Source organism: Temnothorax longispinosus, chromosome 3 (assembly GCF_030848805.1).
Source record: "Temnothorax longispinosus isolate EJ_2023e chromosome 3, Tlon_JGU_v1, whole genome shotgun sequence".
NCBI classification, from domain to species: domain Eukaryota; kingdom Metazoa; phylum Arthropoda; class Insecta; order Hymenoptera; family Formicidae; genus Temnothorax; species Temnothorax longispinosus.
The window spans coordinates 3,392,703-3,415,755 of record NC_092360.1 but is presented as its reverse complement, the minus strand read 5'-3'; the positions used below and the strand labels follow the sequence as shown (position 1 = coordinate 3,415,755).

Genomic DNA, 23,053 nt, shown 5'->3' with positions numbered 1-23,053 from the left:
TTAAGCAGCGTTGCATCGCACCAGCAAAGTTTGCGTTTCCTTTTTTTTTTTTATAGAAAATTCGTTATCTATTAATCTTAGTGTAAGATTATTTTTTAATTTATTATTTTTATATTAATTATATATTCAATTATATTGTTATTATTCGATAATTGACATATTTGATGCGTTTTGTAAAATTTTTTATTGAAACATGAAATCTTTTTCCAAACAAAAATATTGATGGGACCATATACAAATGACATTCGAACCGCGACTTATCAAAAGGAGAAAAATTTTAATTAATTGAGTGTATATTATATATTTATTACGTTCATTATTATATATTTATTTTTTTTATTATTAAAATTTTTCGCGAGTTACGGAGCCCGTAGCTTTGAAATGTTTTTTGATTTTTATAAACTTGCAGCAAACTTTTTACAAATCACAGACAATTAATTGATCCTATTGATTTTCATTGCACAGAAAATCGGCTTTTGCTTGTAAGCTTCTGAAATAGTGATCCCTTAAACTTAAACGGGCCAAACGACGGTGATTGATATGCTATTATATGGAACTGCGAACACGATGTATCGCCGCGCGCATTACGTCAATCGCGTCCCCAGGTTGTTCGAGCGGTGTGTTGATACGCGCGATTACATAATAATTTGGAGCAAATTTCGCGCGGTGTTCCCAGCTGAGGGGCCCCTGAATGGCGGATTTCCTCCGACTGTGGGGCGATATTAACGCGCGGCGCGTACAGCGCGCCCATTAACGGCTAATTCGATATTGTGTGTGACCTTAAAGAAGTCCATCTATCAAAATGGAGAGACAGGTCGCAGGTTGCGTGATAGGATGGGTCGTCTAATTCGGAGGCCCATCTTTAAATAACCGACGCTCCATACCTCGCCGGCCGTCGCAGTTGAAACATTTCCGCAATTCCGCATTTTTTTCGGCTCCGGTGACCTGCAAAACTGCGCGACAATTCCAATTTCATTCCCCGAAGTCTGTGATACGTATAACGTCGACGGAAACGTTTCGTTATACTTATCTCTATCAGTCTTCCTTTTCATCTTCCGCGCGAATACGAGTGCGCCGACATGTGTGGAGCGTTATTTGAGGAGAAGTTTCAGACTTCATCCGCAGTTGGGATGAACAATATTAAATATTAAAGGATGAAATTTAAACCAATACCTTAAGTTAAATAACATTTCATTATTTTTAATTACCATATGTGTGTCGAAATTTATTGTTTTAGCACAAAACAGTATTATTTTAATTGGTTTAGTGAATATTGTTTTAATTAAATTAACGACATATTGAGTGGGAGCAGTGACGACCTATGGAAATGGTTAAAAATGACTCAAATTCAGTATAATTTGACACTACAATTAACAGTGAAAACACGAAGGGTATCGCGCAATTATATGTCGGTCGCTTTCCAGGTAGCACATATTAGTTTCATATACGATGTTTTTTTTTTTGAACGTATACATAGTTTCATAACCATAAAGAACTTGAACAAAAATGGTTTTGAAACCATGATTTAAGAAACGTATTTTTTACGTTTCTACAGTTAACAAAAATATCTATTTGTTAAATTTTTCCTTTCAAAATTATAATTTGGTTTATCTATATAAATAATAGCTTTAATAGCCTTTTTGAAACATTTAAATTTATATTGCACTAATTATTGCACAAAATAAATAATTTTATCCATGCACATATTTACTTAAATTAATTTTGTTCTACCGGTCTTAATCTATTTGTCATCGGACAAATCTGAGCTTAGTTAGAAAACTTCCAACAGTTGCAAAATAAACGTTCTGCTGAACGTGGCCATTGAAAGAACATTTATACGTGTGTTCCGTTTTGAAGAACTTCCTGAACTGGTGCACATCAGTAATGCAATTAAGTTAGAGTGAGACAAGTATATTTTGTTTCACTTTAACTTATTGCACGAATGTGCACCAGTTCAGGAATTTCTTCGAAAAAGAATAAACGTCATAGATGGTATATGCATAACGCTTCTAGAACATTCTCACGCATGTCTCAAAGACGTCATAAACACGTTCAAAAGACGTGAAAAGTAGGAATTTTAAATGTCTTTATCTAAAATGTCTATATCATTAAAACAAAACGTTTTTATAATAATTTTTTAAACGTTATTTTATCGGAAAGAAACGTTATTTTTTCGAATGAACATTTTTACTCATGAGAAACGTTTCTAGAAGTCGGTTATAAAACGTTTCGGAAAAACGCTTATAAAACATATCTAAAATGTGTATGTGCTACCTGGGATGTCGGTCGTTTGGTATATTGCCGATGCACTGTTGAAAACAGAGATCTTGTGTGTTAAAAAAAGTCCTTGTTAAAATTTTTGTGTAAAATAATCAACACATACGTGTGTAGATTTAACATATGCCTGCTATGTTAATTGAATTTTACAAATTCAAAATGTTAAATAATTAAAATAACTTAAAAAATATGTTAAAGTAACACAATTTGAACGTATTTATGAAATGTGTTAAAATTTACAGAAAAAGAATGTTGATTTTACTCTATAAAAGAAGTAGGAATAAAAATTTACAGAAATAGAGTGTTGATTTCATCTTACAATCTCAACTTCAACATAAAAGTTATGTTAATTGTACACATAATTAACTTCAAATTACGATCAGAATTACATTTCCTTTCTGTTGAAATATTTTAACATAATATCAGTGTTACCACTTAACACATCCATATTATGTTAAATTAACACAAAAATTTGAGTGGACCGTTTTGGACATGTGATTTATGTTATATTTAACACAAATTTTCCAGTGTGCTAATTGTTCCTGTCTCTACTTGGTTTATTTTTAAATTATCTATTAAGTATCTAGGCAAAGGGCTAGAGCGGCTTCCGATGCAGGCAGCAAGAATATCATTTGATTATTGACATTAGAGCTAGACATTATTAAGATGTTAATATTAATACATTTAATGTCAATTTGCTACCTGGGTACCTTTATGGAAATACCGAAATAGCTATTGTAATTTGCGAAAAAAAGTACACAAAATTATAGCAATTACTGTAATATTTACTACGATTTCGCAATTACTCTTACTTTTTCGCAAGTATACATTAGTCTTTCTATAGTATTTTTCCGTAAGGGAGAAGACGATGAAGGCATTCACGACGCGCGCGTCGAACACGGAAATTGCTTGACCGGCGCGGCGATTTAGCGCACGATGTAACTTTTCGATGCGACATCCGTTCCGGCGCACGAGAGTGCGACGGAACTGCGCTCGTATTACTCGCGTGCGTGCATCTCCGCATTAGGATACGTGTCTCCGCATGACCCTGACGAGATCATTAACGATCAACAGCGGTTGCGCAAACTTCAATTTTTCGTCCGCGACCGACCCTCTGCCATCGGTTACCGTAAATTGGTCACGACATTCGAACTTATAAAAACTTGTAGCACGCAACGACGAAAATGATTCTAGACGAGTCGGATCTAATGAATTAATTTCTCTCTTTCTTTCTTTTCGTCTCTGTCCGTTTATCATATTTTATGATTTATATCGTTATGCGCGAGTGTACCGAAATTATTGCATATTTTTTCCGGTAAAAGTTTTTTTTTTAAGTAAAACTAAAGGTAGTTTCCCGTTTATTTCTTTAGGATTCGAATCATTCTTGCCATTGTTTCTCTTTTGCTTGTATAGAACGTAATTGTATAATAAAATACATCACTCTTGTGAACGAGAAAAGGAAATGCTCTCATCACGCGAGAATGCGTTTTTCCTCTCGCGCGCTTTTTTTTTCCTAAAGTGGATGGATTTTTCCTTAAGCGGGCTGAATAGCTGTAATATCGATACGTGTCGGTTCTCCTTGAGGAATAAAGAATATTTTGCGGTACGGTACCGCGCTTTTGCGGTCAGATTCGCGTTGACATCTCGCGTAATATATATCACGAATCAGTGAGATCAGTAACTTTATAGAATTACTACGAATGGAAAATTTTATTTCGTGCTTATATATAACTAATTTCATTTTTTTTCATTTTTTTTTAAATTTGATGAAAAATTAATAAAAGACTTTCAGCAGCGCGCGCAACAAATGCGATAATCCAAAATAAAACAATGAAATTTTACAAAGTTAACTGCGATATTTTATTTTGTGGTAAGCAAATTGGACGCAAAGCGAGAATAGTTCCTTGCATTATAAATAAGCGATACCGCGCGAAAGTTTATCGTCAATTTTTAGCATGCATAGCACTTTCAGCCAGCAAAATACAAGGTCAGAGATACATGTATAAATACTGATTTTTATATTAAAAATATGTATACGCTCATATCATACATTATGAAGAAGATAAGATTCATGCCAGGAATCACGGGAATACACGGATCATTGAATGTGAAAATATCGTTGCAAACAATATCAATCACTAATCACGGACAGCGCATACGAACGTTATGCAACAGGAGGAAACATAACGTAACATTTCAACTTACGTAATCAATGTTAGATTCGATAAGTATAATTTTATTAGACGCATACATTATCTAATATTTACTATTGAAATTTTATTTTTTAAATAACTTTTCAATAAACACGTGCTTGATTTTCTCTATCACCGCGCGCGAAGTTGGGTTTACTTTATCTTTTGCTCGCGTGATTTAACGAATTAAATCTCAGTATCCTTAAAGAAAGTGTTTTGCAGCTGACTCGCGTGAGGCAAAGATATATCCTGAATAATAATACATTAAGATTCGTCTTCTAAAATGACGTCATTGTGTTATTTGCTCTAGATCGCTAATATCCTGGTGCTTATAGCTTTTTACTTTGCATGTATAGGGTAAAGTCGGGTAAAGTGGCCTTAGAGAAGAGATGGCCCATCGATACTAGATGGCGAGCTAAAATTGAAAAAACATGGGTGAGCCATCTCTCTTCTATGGCCATCTCACCTGAGTTTACCCTATTAAACGTTTTATAAAAAATTATATTCAAAAGTGATACGCATCCTTGACGCAAACTGATAGAACTGTAGAATATTGAAAAATAAGAAATATATAATTTTTTTATAAATAAGGTAACCAGAGTCCAAAAGAGTTAAACAAAATTCAGCAGAATCATATTTTTATATCATATGTTATATATAACTATTTATTGTTATATAAGTGCACAAAATGTTTTAAAAGAGAATTCTATGATTTTTTAATATACTTTGTAGTCAAATATAGTATTTAGATTTATCGAAATGGTCATACTTTTCAAAAAATAATCCTTTTCTCTTATTATTTTTGTTGATATTAACATTTTTTAAAAAGCATAAGAATTTAAAAGATTTTTATACTAAATTTGTTTATACATAACCAATGTGTTTTGCAAAACTGCTATTTTTTGAAAAATTAGTTAATTAGATTAGTTAATAAAAAATTTATTAATAAGAATTAGATAGTACCTAACTAATCTCACTACACGTGTTCCTTCATTACACATTCATATACTTGTACAACTTATGAAATAATAATATAATTATTTTAAAGTATAATATTATTCTAATAATAACAATTACAGTAATTTAAACGACAATGACTGGCAATTCTACTGGCATTATTCTAATAACAATCAAATTATTTTAAGTTTTTAAATTATTTTGTTACACAGTTTAAGGCAATAGAGACACAGAAACCCAGGTAGCAAGATGACGTTTAAAGACGTCTTAATGACGTTAGAGACATCATTAAGACGCGGAATTAATACGTCATTTGACATCACTCGGCTACCTGGGAAGTTACTGTAACTACTGTAAGAAAAAAGTAAACAAATGAACAAAAAGCGTGTTACATCTGAATATCTTCCTTTGTTTAGTTTCACAAAATCTTGTGAAATATATTTTTACTTTCATACATATTTTTACTTTTGTTAAATCCTGAAATTGTATATTTTCTTCAAAATCGTAATATCGCAAATCCTAAGTTCTATCTTAAATTTATAGATTTCTGAATCCGCACCAGAGCTTGAATTCGAAAAACCTTATTAATTGAGAATTTTTACCGTTAGATTGTTAAATGCAAAAAAAAAATTTACGAATGTTTTAGTTTTACCTTTGATCTTCGGTGCATCAAAAAAAGGGGGAGGGGGATCCTTGATATCACAAAGCTACACTGACCTAGATAGATCTCCAATTACGCGCAAATATCTCGTTTCGTTCTGATTACGAGGATCTTCGGTCCCCCGATTCCCGCGTGGCCAATTTGCATGATTCGCGAGCATCGCGAGAAGAATTTCCGACATGTAACGATTTACGATGGACGCGCGATCGTGGGGGATAATCATGCCCATCACGAAGAGGTGGAAACCGGCCAGCGGGAGGTAAGTGACGCTTGCGCTGAAAAGCTTCCCTACATAAGTATCGCGAGCTAGCCACCACTGCTAGTATCGCAGATCGCGGTAGTAACGTCCTAGAACACCTCAGCAAAGTGTTCGAGCAAGCAGCCTTCATCTCGGTGGATCAACTAAAGGTGAGTTCTCTCTTCGGTAGGATGCAACCGGTGGTCGGTTTTTACCGACGCGATTTTGTTAAAATTTTACCTGACTATCTTATATAACTTCGTAAGTGCACATAATTTAATAATTTTCTAAAAAAAGTTTACAATTTAGCAAACGCAACGTTTTATAATTAAAAATATAAATATTACAAAATTTTTAAAACTTACCAATAAATATGGTTTTAAATAGAGATTTTAATTTTTTATTAGACAGACTGTATTTTAGATGTAAGAAGTAAAATTATTTTGTCAAGAATTGGTTAAGGAGGAAATTTTTATTGTATCTTTCAAACATTTTTACTTTATATAACAAATAGACGATTTATTGAATATTTTATTAATGAATTTTTAATAATTTATTTGGTTATTTTTATTAAATCTTTAGATGTAATAACTGGTTTAGCAACAATTTTCCGTTAAAGATTAAAATACAGATTAAAACATACTTCTAAAAACAAGTTTTTATATTTGTAGTACAAAAGCCAAATATAACATTCTTTTGTCTTCTCGTTTTCTACTCGAAATTTCTATTGCATTTTGCAACAATGTTTTAATCGATTGTCTATTATTTAAAATATAAGATATTTTATATATTTCTATTTATTGCGATTAAAACGTTTATCATATTCCTTCTTTCTGTTTGGCGCAATTTTCTGATTTTATATACCTTACTTGAAAAATTTTTATTATACAAAACTTGAAAACTTTTTTTTGAAAAACATTTTTAAAATAAAATGTCAAACAATACTTATTATTTAGCTAAATATTCTTTTTATCAACATTATGTTGCAGTGCACGAGTATTTAATATTTTTAACTAATATATTAAAACAATATATTAAAACAATTTTGTACAATAGATTTTTTCAATATAAGCTGCGTTTCAATATTTACTGCCAGTACCAAAAATCTATAGTTTATGTCACGTATACTACAAATTTTTAGTACTGGCAGTAAATATCAAAACGCAGCCATAATATAACAGTTTTTCATACTGGCATATGCACTTGGTCTATATTTTTACCTTTTTTTAAAAAGTAGCGATTTACTTGACGCTATGAAATGATAGACTCAATTACGTTTATAAAAAAAAAAAAACGTGGCATTGAAATGCTGTTCAACGATAAAATTGTTTTAGATCCATTAAAAATGGCGACTATGCGTTGAGTATAACATTATGACTAATAGAGTACAATTAAGATAATCACCGTACATTTCCCAACATTTTCATAATTATGCTGTATTATTGGTAAAATGATCTTGGCGGTTATATAAGTTATATATATATATATATATATATATATATATATATATATATATATATATATATATATTGTATATAGTATACTCATATAACCGCCAAGATTATTTTACCAATAATACAGCATAATTATGAAATATCATAAATTGTTACGAAAGTAAATAACGCGCATCTCTGGTCTGTCAAATCTTAAATCAGAATTTTTTGCCTTTATGTTGGAATAAATTTTAGAAGTTATGTCCACTCACATTTTATAAATTATTCTGTTTTAGTTTGCTGTTATATAATATAATATTCATATATAATATTCATTGAATATAAAATGTTTGTACCTTTGAGAAAATTTTCGCGAAGCTTATGCCAGAATATGAATCAAAATGTGCGCAAAATGGATAAGAAGAATAGACGAACGTAATAATAACCACGATAATTACGAATTTTTGTTTAAGACTTGCACGCGCGCCAGTCTTATGTCATGCTGTATTGTTCATAATAGTAAATTGGTGTGACCGTTTCTTTCACACCGATCGTTATTCTTTCCGTTTCACGTACTAATAATGTGTCGTAATGTATGTATGTCGTGTATATGTTTCCTCGTTAAGAATTGGATACGGTAATGAATAAATTATTTGTTAATAGTTATATTTACGTAATATTTTAGATATTTTTGAGTTTCTTGATCATGCACGCGATGAGACAACGCGAGAAATATAATAAAACTTCTTTATTTATAAATCTTGAAATCATTTTCCAAATATCTCACGAAACACCCCATCTTTCGTGGTTAAATATATTAAATTTTTAACTGTTAAATATATGCATATACAGCCAAACGTCGAACTAGATTCCTTCTGAAACGTAACAAAAGTGGAATTAGTATTAAAATTGCACCTTTTGTACTTGCAAATAATACGTTTTTTTTCCACGAAGATAAAGTATTAGATAAGAATGCCGCAATGCTAATTTCCCTGATAAGCTGTCCTGTCATTCGTGCACGATACAAGGGCGATCTTTTGTAACGTGCCGTAAGTAAATGAACCACCCGCCGCGCCGCGCCGCCGACACTGACCCACATCGCGAGAATAGAAAAATGTCGAATCTCATGAAAGCTTTATGCGCCAGATACACTGTCGCGAAGTTTAATCCGCGAGTGTGCCTGCCCCGCGAGTGCCGCGCCCAGATATGTAAATAATTAGAACGACTTATTTTCATCTGCAGCAATCCTATAACAAAAATATCGCCGTGACTGTTTATTGTCGCGTGACATCAAGAGCATCCCGCGACACGAACACGGATGTGGAAAACTACGAAAGAAAACCGGCATAAATTGTTTTTCCTTCACAAACATCTTTTAGTGTTAATTTCTTAATGTGCGTTATTATGTAGGACGACAATGCGCTTGTCGACTGCGGTTTGCACAGCCAATTTAAAAATTTAATGTCATAGAAAATACCATCGCACAAGACGTTACGGAGATCATATTAACATATGAATGCGTACATACGTGCAATAATATCTGTTCTCCTTGTTTCGCCTACTTATTGCCCGGTAACGGTGTTTTTTCCGCGTATATCTGTACTCACGTATGTTTACTCTGTTTTCTCGTGACGAGGTTTGGTCATGCTTATACCATTCTAATTGATTGGTTTCGATCTAACTGGCTTTAGTGGAAAATATGTTGTTCAGAGTTCTGTTTTTTTCAAATAAGATGGAAATTATGATACTATTTGTCTCTGCCGTGTAAAATAATTACGGAGATAATAATTATTGCACTTCCGTAAATAAGCAAGCCCGATTGATGTGTATTTGCTAATATATGTATCTTATTTTGCTGAAACTCACAATATACCTGGCTATTATGTATACATGATATAATTTTCAAGATTCATATTAGTCATTATAATTAGTCATAAATAACACAAACAAGGTAATAATAATCAATATTTATTAATCCAATAATTAATTACAGCGTAATAAGTATACATATGGTCGGTAATTAGATTTAATTATAAAGTGGAATCAATAAATTTGTCTCGTTATAATTACGTGATTGTAATATGATGTACGACATATTTATTGACAAATCATAATTTTTATTTTATCTCGTTGAATGACGGATTCCATGTGTTGTTCTACAGTTGCAACTACATTGTTCCTGTGAATGAAAAAATAAAATTATGAAAAATAATTTAAAAATAATGTATTATAATTGCGACAGATAATTTGAATATTTATCACGAAGAAAGAAAATTATAAGAGAAATTTCGGACAGAGAAAAAAGTTATTTTTAATTCGTGAAAGAGTTTGAGAAATGTAAACTCCCGTTGAGGGTTGAAGAAAGCTCTCGCGTCTGGAGAGGAGAATACTGAACTCGGTTTCGATCCATTTCGTGCACGTGACACACTGAACTGTAGAGTTTGGGTCAAGGTAACACGAGGGTCGCGCCGATGTGTCCCAGTGAGTAGCGTTACACGAAACATTGGCATAAATTTATCGATAAAAGGCTATTATTGCCGAATAAACAACTTTTTTACGACATTCTTGAAAAAGGTGCACAGTGCACACCCTACTTCTCCTTTCGTAGCCTCGAGGACGATTGAATTGAAGAAAGTCCGAGATTACACGAACTTCAAGAACGCGATGAGGATCAACCCCCGAACGTCAGCAAGCTCGGGAATTTTAATAATTTCGTAAAGGTACAATTTAAATGGTTAAGAACCAAAGCCAAGAATTTAAAATCTACGAAATTTCGGTTTTACGTACCTACAGAAAAAGATTTAAACAAAAATGATTGTATAGACAGCTAAAATAGGATAATCTTTAGTAAACCTCTGACATTCAACGAAAAATTAAGAAATCTCAGATTTAAAAAATCTTTAATTTTTTTAGAATTTTTGACATGAAAAAAAGATATAAGGTTCGTCGCATCGTAAACCGTTTTGTCATTGATCGTAATTTCGATTGACGCAAAGTTTATAGGTGTAAATTGAGAGTTATTTGGGCTAATTTAATCTGGACGCGTGCCAAATTGGCGCATACGAGCGACCTCGAGCTTTTCGATACCTGCGAATTAGCCGTTAGTGAGCACTTTCGCCACTTTCTTCGTGCAGGTCGAGGGATGGAGCTCTCGGTCCTTTTCTGTCGTATACGTGACACACTGAACTCGTACGGCTTACTGTGGGGGTCAGCGTGTCTATGAGTCTATGCGATCGCAGGTATTTGTTTTCGCGTGTCACCATGGCGATGTAACGTCAGTCGCACAATCGATTGTCGTCACTCCCACTCATGTTATGTGTCACTGCGTGCGGTGCAGGACGTTTGTCGTGTACAAACATAATAATCGGCTGCCACGTGACGCGGCAACGTCATATTCCCAAAATGCGAATGAACGGAAGGGTTGTCGTCGCTCACGCGATTGGCGCGCGCTGATCTTATCCGCCCAGAGAGATTTGTCTAATGCGAGATTAATGTATAATTCGGACAACACCCGTGGATTAAAGATAAAACGTAATTCTCGTATTAGAGAATAAATATCTTAATCGATTTATCGGATGATAGATTCGCGATATCAAAGATCTACATCCACGAGATTGTAATATCGAGAATTTCCAAAGTCCTACGCTCGATTCTATGTGAAACTTGCAGTATAATTATCGGGATCTAACGAATCCATGAATTTGTGGAATCGTACATTCGCAAATCCGAGGAAAATGAGATTAGGGCCGGTATTCATAGTCGGTTCTTATTTTAAGACCGTCTTAAGTAATGTCTTAAGATGCTAATACGGGTCTGTGATTGGTTCATAACATCTTAAGATCGTACTTAAGATGGTCTTAAATATAAGATTCGACTATGAAAACCGGCCTAGGATTCTGCAGCACCGAGAATCCGTAAATCCAAGAATCAGCAGATCAAAGATTCGGAGAATCAAAAGAGCTCGCAAACTTAAAGTTCAAGATTTTAAGATAACAAAAACGTTAAGACTTTGTGAAGAAGTTGTAATTTGAGGATTACAATAAAATTGATTTAGAAAATCAATTTTATTAAATATTGGAATTTCATAATATCATAAATATTTCTTAATTTCGACATGATAGCAAAGTCCTACAATATCACAGATCTGTGATCGAGAGGAGTTATAAAATCCAAAACCTAAGATCGAAAAAGACAAAGACATATAAATGGTTTGCAAATTTGTAATATTTGAGATTCTTGGGTACAAAATGTTAACTGAAGTCTATTTAAGGTTCAAGATCAAATTCTGTACGTAATTAATTTTATATGCCTGTATACGAAAGACATTTAAAGAATCAGAATACAGCACATGTAAAATATCAACTAAAATACATACATACGTCAAAATTCAAAATATATAGCGTCTAAAATTATAAATAGAATTCTATCTTAAAATCTGGCGTGAATTGTATATCTGTTAAAGTGAGCTTAAGATTTCACTGGAACTTAAAATATTCATTTCTGGTGCCAAGATACTATCAAAAGCTTTACGTTAGCAAAAATTTAGAGCGATTACTGCTTACTATTTTTTTTGTTTCGTATGATAAATTTTCCATTGCATCTATTCCATTGCCTAATAATTCAACGCTGTTGTCAAAGAGCAAACAAGTTGCGGGCGTTTAGCCAGCGATTAGTGTTGGGTCGTTGCATTAGTAAATTAGCGAGTGCTGTATGAGCGTTGATTTGTCATCAACTGGCATCGTTCATACCTTCTTACGCGTTGCAAGCCGCGCTCATTAATTTTACTCCAAAGAAACAATTATCCTTTTTTCTAGATACTTAATAAAAAAAAAAATACTTAAACAATTAAAATTATAAATACAAAATACACAGATGTTATAAATACAAAATACGCAGAATATAATTTAGCGCGGTTTGATTAAATTATTTTGATGATTTATCACATTATTCCTCCAAAGGGTAGAAATCTTTTTGGATTAATTTACGCGCTTGTTGATAATGTGCATCGTCAGAAATCTGAATTCCGTTTCAGACAACTTACAAGATTTTAACTCTTTCTCATCTTTATCATATAACTATTAATATTCTCCACGTGATAGACTTGTAGTCGTACAAAATAAGAATATAGCGTATCTAAAAGATGCAGCCCGATGCACTTACGTGGTGCATACCGCGAACGCGTGCTCGAACGTGGGGTGGGGATGTATAAAGAAGGGTAGGCCTGCGTTCTTCTCTTGCCCCTTCGTCCAGTGGATGACGCACCTCTTCGTCGTCGTGCACGCCGTCGTCGTGCCCGCGTACATCCACGCATCCGGTGCTCGGTTGTCGCTTACACGTGACACTATTTTCGTGGACCACGTATATCTACGTGCATCGTCGTCATTGACATCATACACACGTTGTCCTGGCCTGCACTGCCAACTGCATCTGGCAGTACGCTCGTATCTCTGCTCAGTGCTAAGTGTCACCCCCGCGGATGAACCCCATTCGTCAGCAGTGAGAAGGAAAGTCTCGGCGAGGTATCTTCTTTTCATTTATTATCAAATTTTCCAGCACTACAAATTTTAAATACTTTATCGCCTCCGCGAAAAAAAGCGTTGCACACTTTTTTTGTGTAAAAAAATTTTCTTTTTTTTACTCGTCGTACTATGTACTATACAAATAAATTGGGGTCGGCCTGTGTATTCTGTAATGGATTTAGTTAATTAAGCGTTAAATTAAAAACTTACGATGTCCAAGTAACGTATTTCTATAAAGCTATAAACGTATAAAAACATTGAGATCTATTCTTTTCATAAAAAGGAATAAAAATCTTAATAAAATGATCGATATAATTCGCTGCGCATTGAAATCGTTAAGGATTTTTATGCAAACTTTATTCGCGAATAATTCTTTGAATAATTTGATAATAAGAGACTTGACCTTGGTCCAGTCTTAGCTCCCGCGGAAACAAGAATGCAAACATTCTGGGAATCTAGTTGGACAATGAATTAAAGTAGGTATTGTAAAATCTTTTAAGATTACAAGAAGGAAAATTCGCGGAAAATAAATTGCATGTTAAAAATGAATAAACGTATAGAATTCTTGGAAGCCGAATTGGTACGTCCTTAGTACCACCTTACACAAGTGTATAAGACTTAGACTTATAAAAAGAGAGAGTATGTCTATCAATAAAAATCACACTTGGCAACATGATTGCATTCTCTAAACGTTTAAGCTTCTATCATTAGCGTTCGATTGAGCTTACAAAAAATAGCCAGTGTTATATTATGCTTTTATTTCGCAATAATTATCACAAGATGTAATGAAGACGTGTTATAATCTGTCCGTTCGATATTATGGTTCACAATTTTATTTATAAATATACAAAAATTTTTTAATCAATAGAATCTTGAATCAATATATCAGTTAAGTGTTTTTTATAAAAATATAGAATTATAATACATATTTATAATACAATAAAATAATTATAAAAATTATAATATAACAAATAAAATATGTTGACAGTGATAAATCTTATAAATACTTGTGGAAATTATAAAAATGTTTGGTTACATATAAGAATTGATGCATTCATCATCTTGCGGCGGAAAAGCGCTTTCCAGCTGTATTGGCATACTATAATATTCTTGTAAATTACATATACTTGGCGAACATGCGCGAAGTGTATATTTTGATTATAACATAGTAAATGACACATTTTTCTTTCATAAATAATTGATTGTACGTTTATCGAGAGATGTATGTATCATCATTCATTGACTTTTGATCTTTAATCTGCGTACTTTTAATGATAAATTCTTTTTAAAAAATATAATTCAATAATCTAAAATTGACTCATAAAATTGATAAAGCTATTAATATTCTTGCACAGTTGTAGACTTGATATATTTCCAATCGTGACTTTTGCGGATCTGTTACTATAATTTAATTTGCTTTTTGAAATCGTTAATATTATTGTAATATGAATTATATTAATAACATAGATGTTTCAAAGGTATTCCTTACATTACTTATGTTACATGACATAAGTTATGTATAAAAAAATGCTTTTATAGACATCATCTTATATCTTATAGATTAAAACAAATAGTTATGTATTAAGGTCCGGTTACATTAACGTCACATAACTTTAACCTTAGCTGAACTGTCTAACTGTCCCCCCTTAGAAAGAGACGAAGAGTAACTTAAGCTTTGTAAGGTTAAAGTTATGCGATGTTGGTGCAACTAGGCCTAAGTGAAAATAAATAAGTAAGCATATTAACGTATAGAGCTTAATTGCTCTTTATTTTTCTTCAACTTAATTTATACGAATAAAACAAAGGAAATGGGTTCCTTGGCAGTGAGGATTTTTACAGAATGCCCTTGGTGACGGTGTGCCGGAAATAGTTGGCATGATATTGTCATTGTTCGTTCGACCCTGAGAAGCAACAAATAGTACGTTCCGGAAACTTGGCACGGTATAACGGACCGTTGCTCCCACAGTAATATTTTATATTATATTAAGAATTAACGAAACAGACTTCGATATATAAAATAGAATTTTATAAGGCGACACCCGCAATGGAAACCCGATTGATCTTGTTTTTCGCGATCTAGTGTTTCGATAAAATAAATTAAACGATCTTCTGATTAGTAATATTATATTATTTTGTATTGACAATTTTTAGGAGAAGCGCGAGATAATGTAATTTTTGTCGAGTAAAATTTTCCATATATAGTAGTTGCCTGTCCATAAAAAATAAAAAATAAAAGGGATATGAATGAATTACATCTCGGCAATACAGATGTCTTTACTTTGACATAACTTCCGATCAATAAAGTAGACATAGTGCAAATATAAACGTTGTAGGGCTTTACAAAGCATCAATGAACCTCAATAAAATCCGCTTTATTCATATAGTGTAAGATAATTTTTAAAAACATTTAGAAATTTTATATAATATTAAAATAACGTGAAAACTCTCGTATAACAGCATTATAGAATGTTCCACATTATTTCGATATAGATATCGATATCTATTGAAGACCAAGGAGTATGTGCACCTAAAATTCCTTAAACGCATGAGCGTCTTCCTTTCAAGTCGTAATTGACACTCTTGATTGACTTCACGGCTTCTTTTCAATTTGGTCCACCGACTGTGACGCCCAGCGTGAGGCTCTTCATCTGAAAACATACCTACGAAACCTGCCGCACAATTAAAATCAGAAATTCCACTAGTCTATGAAAGGGAGGGGGGGGGGAGAGAGAGAGAGAGATCACAAAATTTTATTTTAAATCTTAAATCTATAGGAAAATAATACGCTCTCCTAAAAATGCTCGGAAAATATTTTAAAATAACTTAATTAATTTTTATTAAAATTTAATTTCTCTAATTGTGAAATAAATTTCTACATTTTTTAAAAGTATAACGTTATATATATGTATAGATTATGTATATGTATATTTATAATATTTCAAGTAATTTTGTTTAAGCATTTATAAATTTTTTTATTTTTATTTCATGAGTGGATATACATATATGTATGTAGAAAAATGTCAGTTTTCTTATATTTCAATAAATATCCCGCGTTACATCGAACGATCGAAATATCGATTATAACCAGACTGCAGTTGGTTGCTATTTTTGCAGTGGATATAAGATCCGCGCATGCATTGGCGCACACATTTTTGCATAACGTCAGCATGTGACATAAACAAAGCTCTGTAACGAAAAATTTTGTTTCGCGGGCGTCCTGCATAAAGATATCGATCTTTCCTGCTGTCATGTCAGCCTCGCGAAACGCGGCCTGCAAATATATTTGATTTCCGCAAATAGATATATTCGAAAGGGGTTAAGTCCTTAAATGAATGATCTATATAAGGACCATTGACTGATGGCAAGTGTAGGTCAGTGGAACGCTTTGCCCGCCTCCATACTTTATCGTGCGACCTCGTAAATTCGTAACGTAACGTGACATAAATAAAAATGTGCGAGACGCTGTGCAAGTGACACTGCAGTTTATTTTTTAAAAATTGTTATCAACGCAGATTCGCTGTACTGTTGCAGTCCTTGTCATTGCTGTACTAGTGTACTCTAAAGCACAACACGAAGTAATACAAATAAAAATTTTGTATGTCAAAGTTAGTAATTATTATTTTTTAGTGATTTTATTTTATGATGATTGTGAAATCAAAATCGTCATCTCCTAGTATTTTTATAATAATTACAAACTTTATTGTTAAAAATTATATTGTTCTATTTACGATTTTGATCTTAAAAAAATAATTAAATTTCGAAAGTTATTTCTCGACTCATTTAGTTTAGAAAGTTATTTTTTATAGGTAGTTTAGGAAATTAGTTTATTTTTTAGGAAGTTAGTTTTTGCTATACAACTATAATCTAAGTAATTTTAAAAATCAAAAGCAGAATATAAGATTTAAAGGTATATCGATTTTCTTCTCACATGAAACAAAATAAATGTTTGCTCAGTTCCTTATCAATATGGCATTTCGATAAAGTGATATTTGATTTTGCTGTACGTTAATTTACTTTACGTTATCGTTAACTTACGGCTTATCGTTGAAGTATGTTTTTGAACTTCAATCATTTCTTGATTCTTTAAATTTTATCAAGCTACGATTATGAGATTAGTTTCTGATTGAAAAGACTACAAGAAATACAATTGGAGTTACAGTTTGCAGTCAATTTAATTTATCAAAATTTTTTAATTTACATAGCTCAGTGATCGAATCAGTAAAGATGGCCATTACAAATTGTAGGGAGATCCAGGTTTGACCACTGGGGTTATTTTTCGCAATAAATTCTTTACAGTGATTTAAAAAGAATGCTTATTAGCATCAAAGTTAAACCGATTATCGATTATCGATTATTGATTATGTCATATTCCAACAAAAAATATTTTAAGATCAACAAATAATCGACGTGCAGTTTACTGAGTTGGAGAAAATATATACAAAATTTACACAGAAATATTATTACTAGGTTACCAAAATCCAGCCCGATCAAAAATGACATATTCTCTAATTAATTGTAAGATTTACGCATGGTCCTGTTCACTCATTATTGTTTACCCTAAAATTATCTAAGCGTTGTCTAATGGAATTAGTATGACTCTTGTGTTAAATATTTATGTTTGTATATTTTTCCGAACGCTGAAAAGCTAGACTGTTCACCGTCGATATGCGGAGCTTATCTATAATTAAATGAGCGTTTATCGACACACATTGTGTCGCTTATAAAATTCGGATTTTCTCACGTGTATTACGAGTACCTGTCAGTAGTAACACTCACAATCAGTAACTAATTAGCGCGATATCTTTTATCACTTACGCTCTATCTGCATATGTAAACAGATTTTATACTTGAACTCATCGTACGAGATTTTTTTCTTTCTTGATTTCAAACTCATTGTCAGTAAATAAAATGTATCTATTTCTGTAAAGATCTTTTGACACAGATACAGCAGAATAAAGAAAGTCTTAAACAAATATCGTAATCTGAAAGAGAGGTTTAATTTAGATCAACATTCGATTGACATTACGTTAGTAAATTATATGTAACGTAGAAGAAGATCGATCGCTGTCTATGGTAGCGAATAAGTAAGTAATTTTATCGACCAAAAGATAGATTCAATGGGAACGTACCGTCGCTTTTCTCAAAGAAACCGGCCCTAGTGATACAGAGACATATGCTTTATATATATATATATATATATATATATATATAATCTGTATTTTGTACAATACTATTATATTATAAAACGTAATTAATATAAAATATATAATGTTATATATAAAATGTATTTAAAAATGCGTCCTCATATTGTTTTAATGTGTTTATATAAATTTTTATTCTATAAAAGAGAATCTTAGGACCTCGAAGGACTTTGAATCCTAGGTGAATAATAATGAAAAGAACTGTGTATGTCAAATAATTAAAGATTGTAATTAAGATTTTGCAACACTCTTTCTTTATTTTTCTGAACTTCGTGGACATAATCTGTTTATGGTTTGTCGAAATCGAATTTCCTGAATATCGTCATTCGTTAGACGTCATACGTCTCGAGATACGAGATACGAGATTTAGAATTTATCTGCGGAAGGCAGCGACGGAGAGGTCAACGATACATTGTGATTTTGCAATCGGCTGAATGGTTAAAAACGAATATATTATCGTCAGCATATACTGGTAAAATTAAGAAATTGCTATTAATATATGTTGAAATAAGTACTAATTTGTTGTGTTGTTAAATGTTCGTCCATCAGTTATCATATCGATCGACATTAATGACCGATTTAATAATTTTATGCTGAATTGTGCTAATCTCCTTTTATAGTTTGCCTCAGTCTGAGGAGGTCTGCAAGATTCTTCAATGTTTGCAAGATCGCAAATTTTTAACATACAGTTTTATTAATTATAGTAAAAATATATTTATATAAAATTATGTTATTGATATATAAACTATTTAACATTTTATTTATAGGTTTCTTATTTTAGCACTATATGTACAGTACAATAAATTCATATTAGAATTATAGATAAATTTAACATTTACTATTTATAAAATTATATATTGGAGTCCCTGTCCCATTAAATTAGCGACGAATAAAATTTTCACCAACAGATAATGACGTTTGATATAATAATTAATAGCACTTTGTAAAAATAAGCAATTATTTTAAATGATAAATGTAAAACCAACGCAAATTTATAGTGATTAATTAATCGCATTGACGTAATAGTCGCTTTAACAATTCACTGATTAAAGTAATACATCTCTTTAATGACGTTAGTCACGCGGGGGATAATTTGATTTCTCTTACAATTATCAAAGTACGAAAAGAGATGTGAATTTTTTCTTTAATAAAAAAAAGAGATATATGGTACCTATGGTATATAAAGTATGTTTTGTCATAAAAGAATTTACGAAATTATATTTTTGTCTGTCATTTAAAGAAAGATGATAATAAATTGATCGCGTATGTTAATTCTGAAACATTTCATAGAATTATTACAACATTTTAATGTTATAAAAATGTTAAATAATTAAATTGGAATATATTTGTATATTAAAATATAGTTAAAATAAAAAAAATTTTAATAGAAAGAAAATAATTTAATAAAATATTTTAATAAAACATTAATTTTATTGAAAAGTAGAAGTTACGATAATTAAAAATATATTAGATATAATGATGTAACTATATGTAATAATTAGTCGGAAACATCAATGTTATAGTATCATAATTTTTTTATAAAGTATAATTAATATTGTATATTAATTAATATTGTAATTAAATTTAAAATCTTATACTTTAGTTCAAAACAAAATAGTTAATTTTTTAAATGTTTTTTATCATAAAATAAAAACCCTTTTTTTGTTCTACTACTATTGACTACTACAACAAACATCATAAAATGGAACAACTAATTCTATTCATACAATAAGAATTGAGACAATTGAGACAATTAAAGAGAAAGAGAAAACGAAAGATAGGACAAGAACGAGAGAGAGAGAGGTAATTATTATTTATCATATTCACAAGGACAGAAACCTCGTAAGCAATGATAAGATAAATAGAAAGTTCGACAATTTTATTTTCCGTACGGCAGCAAACAAGTAAGGAGGAGAGATCAGTTGCATACTAGAAATTATCGATGGATCAGTGGAATATTTTGAGAAAAAACCTTTTAAAAAAAGATAAGAAAATATTTACTTCTGCGGCAACTTTTACTTTTTATATTTTGAAAGTATGAATCTTCTCTCTCTCCCTCTTCTTTCTTTACTTATTTAGAAAGATTAAATTCAGCGTCTTCGGAATTCGGATATAGCATCAGAATATCCGGATGCAAATTCGGATAATGAATTATTGTTAAATATATGAACCAATGCTAAAAAATAATCATAACTATGATGCTGAGAAAATCATTAAGCTCTTATTCACTTGCGTAATGAAAACAATTAGTGTCAGACTTCACATAAAGTCATACATTTCTTCTTTCCTGTATTTTTTACAGAACTTATTACATGTTGAAGATATGATTCAAGATATGACTATTTTCAATTTTGATAGCGAATGCAGTGCTTAAGAGATTTTTCACGTTTATTGTTTAACAATTTAAAATAATTAACCCTTAAATGCCACACCTCTCAAGAATCTCGTAAATGACACATCGGATCTAAAAGACACTAGCATGAAAAATGTCTCCTTACTCATTGATTTTTTTATATTTAGTTATGAAAATTATTTTCAATGTTGTTCAAGGCTTAGAAAAGAGAATAAAATGCTTATATTGTTAAAATTTCAATTTCAACATAGTATAAAAAATTAAGTAAACTGAGTACTGCTAAAGTGTACAACCGGATAGGTCAATCACTCAACTATCATCAATGGGAGCATGAGCTCCATTTTTGGGGGAAACATTTGAAAATATATCATTGTAAAGGGTCTGGGGTCCGCTGGACCCCGGGTGGCATTTAAGGGTTAAATTATTAAATAATTTAAAAATAACTTATTTAATTATATGAAAAAGGCACATCTGTGTTTATCTAAACAAATTACACATTACAAAATTCTGAAATCCACGAATAGTAGATGGGCGAGCTAAATAAGAGCCTAAATTTTGAAATAATTTCGATATCCGTATTGAATTAATCTAATTATAAGTTTAAGTCGTATAATTAGACTCATTGATTTAATTCAAAATGGTTAAATAAACTACGTATTATACGTAGTTTAATAATTTCTTATAATTTCATTCATATATGCGTAATAATTTTATTTTATAATTATGTTTAACTAAGCTATAACATCATGTAATTAATTTATAGCATATTATATATATGTATATATAAAATAACATTCAGAAAATTCAAATTAAAACGTAAACACATCTCGTGCATTTTTAAGCATTAAAGTAAGCTCACCTGCTGTAACGCTATTAAATTAGTGTTCGAAGACGCGTATACTTATAAAAAATTCACGTGTGAAAGTTAGTCACGTGCGAAGTCCGTTAAATCGATCGTACCACCTACATTGAATAATCATCGAAATTTATTGACCATTTCTAGTTGTCCCACCGCGATTCTCGTAATAATCAATTAACGTGGATTTGCCTTTCATGTATGCAGATATCTTGACATAGTATTTGCGAGTATGTGTTAATCGTGCGTAACGCGTCGCGTAAACATTGTCCGTGAACTGATTAAACGAGTGAGTGATCACGTGAACGCAAAGTGTATACTTACATTCGTGCTGGTTCAAATATCGATCAGTTATACGTTAATTTGCGAATCCATTTGTAGGTATATTAAGTCTTAATTCTCGGCCTTTAAAACTCGGGCTTTGAATTTATGAAAAATAAATTATGATCTTGTAGTTTTATGAATTATATATATTATAATATATATAAATACCTTGTTATATTTATAATATATAATAATATATCTTTTTTTTATTTTATATTTTATATAATTATTCTCGTTGCTCCCTATCTCTTTCCATATTATACTATACATAAAATATAGCTTTAAATCAATTAATTATAATTTAATCATCTATTTAATTTCAGTACTTGTTTGGATTTAACTTACTATTAAATTACTGTTATGACAATAATTTTATATGCTTATTTTTACATTATCTTTTAAGAATGATTAGTGTTTACGATAGATATTTAAATTTATTAATTATATAAATAAATATTTAAGTAAATAAGTTAAAGAATAATTAAATTAGTATCTTAAATTTAATATAATCAATTCTTTATATTTATCAAATATTTATTTATAAACCCACAATGAAAAGATCCAAAAACAACATCGGTTAATCTTTCGGAAGTCAATGACCACATTTTCACTCTTTAACATGGGGTTCTCACGACAATTAACTACTTGAATAATCACTCTTTTGAATGCTCCATTATCCACGTTAGTATTTTTTATTCAATAAACGTGCCAACCGCGCGTGACACATTTTATTTCTCTTCTTTCATTTCCGCCTGCATATTGTGGTTCGACCAATTGGTGTTTCAGCCACAAAACGTCTCGACAGCTTTTAACTCGTCTCGTTGCGGTTTGTTTATTTATCTTAATTTCGATCGTAAAAGAGCAAGTAAATTCAAACCTTACTTTTATCTGTTATACATTTCGTACTTTTTAAATTCCTATTTATTCCATTATATATCGTAAGCAAGTATTATCAATTAGAGTTATTATACATGTAACAGGTTCGATTTATATTTTGTTAGAGCAAACCTCTGTTGTTTGTTGTATGATAGCACATTAGTCT

At 31.3% G+C, this 23,053-nt stretch overlaps 1 protein-coding gene and 1 long non-coding RNA gene across 3 annotated transcripts in view; one reads left to right on the top strand and one right to left on the bottom strand.

Moving 5' to 3' along the window:
* The first annotated feature begins 6,335 nt into the window (after nt 1-6,335).
* LOC139810566 (glutamine synthetase 2 cytoplasmic-like) overlaps nt 6,336-23,053 on the top strand; it is a 30,899-nt gene continuing 14,181 nt past the window's right edge. The window contains exon 1 of one of the 2 annotated variants that reach the window (XM_071774225.1): nt 6,336-6,495. The gene's annotated coding sequence lies outside the window, so the exon portion shown is untranslated. Of the gene's footprint in view, nt 6,496-13,031; nt 13,278-23,053 lie in introns of those variants that run through there. The other variant, XM_071774224.1, reaches the window with a different exon arrangement.
* On the bottom strand, nt 9,710-12,997 carry LOC139810569 (uncharacterized). The gene is made up of 2 exons (XR_011731434.1): nt 10,846-12,997; nt 9,710-9,937 (listed from the first exon to the last, which is right to left on the bottom strand). It is a non-coding gene; the product is annotated as an uncharacterized lncRNA (long non-coding RNA).